Here is a 6,819-nt window from a genome sequence, read left to right on the forward strand (position 1 = left end):
AATAACAATCATGCTATCGCAATCATAGAATCACACTCATACAATCAGAATCATACAATCACAATCATACAATTACAATCATACAATCACCAGCATACAATCGCAATCATACAATCACAATCATACAATCACAATCATACAATCACAATCATACAATCACAATCATACAAACGCAATCATACAAACACAATCATACAATCACAATCATACATTCACAATCATGCAATCGTAATCATACAATCATAATCATACAATCACAATCATACAATCACAATCATACAATCACAATCATACAATCACAATCATACAATCACAATCATACAATCACAATCATACAATCACAAGCATACAATCACAATCATACAATCACAATCATACAATCACAATCATACAATCACAATCATACAAAAATAATCATACCATCACGATCATACAATCGCAATCATACAGTTACAATCTCAGAATCACAAACTCACAATCACAATAATACAATCACACCCATAAAATAGCAATAATACATTTACAATCTCCCATAGACAATCATACCATCGCAATCATACAGTCGCAATCATACAATCACAATCATACAATGACAATCATACAATCACCATCATACAAACACAATCCTGCAACAGCAATCATGGAATAACAATCATGCTATCGCAATCATAGAATCACACTCATACAATCAGAATCATACAATCACAATCATACAATTACAATAATACAATCACAAGCATACAATCGCAATCATACAATCACAATCATACAATCACAATCATACAATCACAATCATCCAATCACAATCATACAAACACAATCATACAATCACAATCATACATTCACAATCATACAATCACAATCATACAATCACAATCATACAATCACAATCATACAATCACAATAATACAATCACAATCATACAATCACAATCATACAATCACAATCATACATTCACAACAATACAATCACCATCATACAATCGCAATCATACAGTCGCAATCATACAATCACTATCATAAAATCACAGTCATACTACCACAGTCATACAATTACAATCATACAATCACAATCTTACAATCACAAACATACAATCACATTCATACAATCACAATCCTACAATCACAATCATGCAATCACAATCATTCAATCACAATCATACAATCGCAATCAAACAAAAACAATCATACAATCATAATCATACAATCACCATCATACAATCACAATCATACAATCACAATAATACAGCCACAGTCATACAATCACAATCATACAATCACAATTATACACTCACGATCATACAATCGCAATCATACAATCACAACCATACAATCACAATAATACAATCACAAACATACAATCACAATCATACAATCACAATCATACAAAAATAATCATACCATCACGATCATACAATCGCAATCATACAGTTACAATCTCAGAATCACAAACTCACAATCACAATAATACAATCACACCCATAAAATAGCAATTATACATTTACAATCTCCCATAGACAATCATACAATCGCAATCATACAGTGGCAATCATACAATCACTATCATACAATTGCAATCATACAAGCATAATCCTGCAATCGCAATCATGCAATAACAATCGTACTATCACAATCATACAATCACAAGCATACAATCACAATCATACAAACACAATCATACAATCACAATCATACAATCACAATCATACAATCACAATCATACAATCACAATCATACAGACACAATCACACAATCACAATCATACAATCACAATCATACAATCACAATCATAGAATCACAATCGTACAATCACAATCGTACAATCACAATCGTACAATCACAATCGCACAATCACAACCATGCAATCACAATCATACAATCGCAATCATACCATCACAATCATACAATCACAATCACACAATCACAATCATTCAATCACAATCATACAATCGCAATGATATAAATACAATCTTCCAAAAACATTGATACAATCACAATCATATAATCACAATAATACAGTCACAATCGTACAATCACAATCATACAATCACAGTCATACTACCACAGTCATACAATTACAATCATACAATCACAATCTTACAGTCACAATCGTACAATCACAATCATACAATCACAATCATACAATCACAATCATACAATTACAATCATACAATCACAATCATCCAATCACAATCATACAAACACAATCATACAATCACAATCATACAATCACAATCATACATTCACAATCATACAATCACAATCATACAATCACAATCATACAATCACAATCATACAATCACAATAATACAATCACAATCATACAATCACAATCATACAATCACAATCATACAATCACAATCATACAATCACAATCATACATTCACAACAATACAATCACCATCATACAATCGCAATCATACAGTCGCAATCATACAATCACTATCATAAAATCACAGTCATACTACCACAGTCATACAATTACAATCATACAATCACAATCTTACAATCACAAACATACAATCACATTCATACAATCACAATCATACAATCGCAATCATACATTCACAACAATACAATCACAATCATACAATCACAATCATACATTCACAACGATACAATCACAATCATACAATCCCAATCATGCAGTCGCAATCATACAATCACTATCATACAATCACAGTCATACTACCACAGTCATACAATTACAATCATACAATCACAATTACAATCACAATCATGCAATCACAATCATACAATCACAAACATACTGTCACAATCCTACAATCACAATCATACAATCACAATCATACAATGGCATTCATAAAACAACAATCATACAATCACAATCATAAAATCGCAATCATACAATCGCACTCATACAATCACAATCATACAATCACAATCATACAATCACAATCATTCAATCACAATCATACAATCGCAATCATATAAATACAATCTCCCAAAAACATTGATACAATCACAGCCATACAATCACAATAATACAATAACAATCATACTATCGCAATCATACAATCACACTCATACGGTCACAATCATACAATCACAATCATACAATCACAGTCATACAATCACAATCATACAATCACAATAATACAATCACAAACATTCAAAAGCAGTCATTCAATCACAATCATACCATCGCAATCATTCAATCACTATCATACAATCACACTCATATAATCACGATCTTACAATCACAATCATTCAATCACAATCATACAATCGCAATCATATGAATACAATCTCCCAAAAACATTGATACAATCACAATCATACAATCACAATCGTACAATCACAATCATACAAGCACAATCATACAATCACAATCATACAATCACGATTCATACAATAGCAATCATACAATTGCAACCATACAGTCACAACCATACAATCACAATCATATAATCACAGTCATACGACCACAATCATACAATCACAATCATACATTCGCAATCATACAATCACAACCATACAATCACAACCATACAATCACAATAATACAATCACAAACATACAATCACAATCATACAATCGCAATCACATAAATACAATCTCCCAAAAACATTGATACAATCACAATCATACAATCACAATAATACAGTCACAATCATACAATCATAACCATACAATCACAATCATAAAATCACAATCATACAATCACAATCATACAACCACAATCATACCATCACGATCATACAATCGCAATCATACAATTACAATCTCAGAATCACAAACTCGCAATCACAATAATACAATCACACCCATAAAATAGCAATCATACATTTACAATCTCCCGTACACAATCATAAAATCACAATATAAAAGTCACAATCATTCAAATACAATCATACAATCACAATCGTACACTCCCAATCATACAATCACACTCATACCGTCACAATCATACAATCACAATCATACAAACACAATCATACAATCACAATCATACAATCACAATCATACAGACACAATCACACAATCACAATCATACAATCACAATCATACAATCACAATCATAGAATCACAATCGTACAATCACAATCGTACAATCACAATCGTACAATCACAACCATGCAATCACAATCATACAATCGCAATCATACCATCACAATCATACAATCACAATCACACAATCACAATCATTCAATCACAATCATACAATCGCAATGATATAAATACAATCTCCCAATAACATTGATACAATCACAATCATACAATCACAATAATACAGTCACAATCGTACAATCACAATCATACAATCACAGTCATACTACCACAGTCATACAATTACAATCATACAATCACAATCGTACAATCACAATCATACAATCACAATCATACAATCACAATCATACAATTACAATCATACAATCACAATCATACAATCACAATCATACAATCACAATCATACAATCACAATCATACAATCACAATCATACAATGACAATCATACAATCACCATCATACAAACACAATCCTGCAATCGCAATCATGGAATAACAATCATGCTGTCGCAATCATAGAATCACACTCATACAATCAGAATCATACAATCACAATCATACAATTACAATAATACAATCACAAGCATACAATCGCAATCATACAATCACAATCATACAATCACAATCATACAATCACAATCATCCAATCACAATCATACAAACACAATCATACAATCACAATCATACATTCACAATCATACAATCACAATCATACAATCACAATCATACAATCACAATCATACAATCACAATAATACAATCACAATCATACAATCACAATCATACAATCACAATCATACATTCACAACAATACAATCACCATCATACAATCGCAATCATACAGTCGCAATCATACAATCACTATCATAAAATCACAGTCATACTACCACAGTCATACAATTACAATCATACAATCACAATCTTACAATCACAAACATACAATCACATTCATACAATCACAATCCTACAATCACAATCATGCAATCACAATCATTCAATCACAATCATACAATCGCAATCAAACAAAAACAATCATACAATCATAATCATACAATCACCATCATACAATCACAATCATACAATCACAATAATACAGCCACAGTCATACAATCACAATCATACAATCACAATTATACACTCACGATCATACAATCGCAATCATACAATCACAACCATACAATCACAATAATACAATCACAAACATACAATCACAATCATACAATCACAATCATACAAAAATAATCATACCATCACGATCATACAATCGCAATCATACAGTTACAATCTCAGAATCACAAACTCACAATCACAATAATACAATCACACCCATAAAATAGCAATTATACATTTACAATCTCCCATAGACAATCATACAATCGCAATCATACAGTGGCAATCATACAATCACTATCATACAATTGAAATCCTACAAGCATAATCCTGCAATCGCAATCATGCAATAACAATCGTACTATCACAATCATACAATCACAAGCATACAATCACAATCATACAAACACAATCATACAATCACAATCATACAATCACAATCATACAATCACAATCATACAATCACAATCATACAGACACAATCACACAATCACAATCATACAATCACAATCATACAATCACAATCATAGAATCACAATCGTACAATCACAATCGTACAATCACAATCGTACAATCACAATCGCACAATCACAACCATGCAATCACAATCATACAATCGCAATCATACCATCACAATCATACAATCACAATCACACAATCACAATCATTCAATCACAATCATACAATCGCAATGATATAAATACAATCTCCCAAAAACATTGATACAATCACAATCATACAATCACAATAATACAGTCACAATCGTACAATCACAATCATACAATCACAGTCATACTACCACAGTCATACAATTACAATCATACAATCACAATCTTACAGTCACAATCGTACAATCACAATCATACAATCACAATCATACAATCACAATCATACAATTACAATCATACAATCACAATCATCCAATCACAATCATACAAACACAATCATACAATCACAATCATACAATCACAATCATGCATTCACAATCATACAATCACAATCATACAATCACAATCATACAATCACAGTCATACAATCACAATAATACAATCACAATCATACAATCACAATCATACAATCACAATCATACAATCACAATCATACAATCACAATCATACAATCACAATCATACATTCACAACAATACAATCACCATCATACAATCGCAATCATACAGTCGCAATCATACAATCACTATCATAAAATCACAGTCATACTACCACAGTCATACAATTACAATCATACAATCACAATCTTACAATCACAAACATACAATCACATTCATACAATCACAATCATACAATCGCAATCATACATTCACAACAATACAATCACAATCATACAATCACAATCATACATTCACAACGATACAATCACAATCATACAATCCCAATCATGCAGTCGCAATCATACAATCACTATCATACAATCGCAGTCATACTACCACAGTCATACAATTACAATCATACAATCACAATTACAATCACAATCATGCAATCACAATCATACAATCACAAACATACTGTCACAATCCTACAATCACAATCATACAATCACAATCATACAATGGCATTCATAAAACAACAATCATACAATCACAATCATAAAATCGCAATCATACAATCGCACTCATACAATCACAATCATACAATCACAATCATACAATCACAATCATTCAATC

The sequence above is a fragment of the Megachile rotundata genome, unplaced genomic scaffold, assembly GCF_050947335.1.
Source record: "Megachile rotundata isolate GNS110a unplaced genomic scaffold, iyMegRotu1 scaffold0093, whole genome shotgun sequence".
Classification (NCBI taxonomy): domain Eukaryota; kingdom Metazoa; phylum Arthropoda; class Insecta; order Hymenoptera; family Megachilidae; genus Megachile; species Megachile rotundata.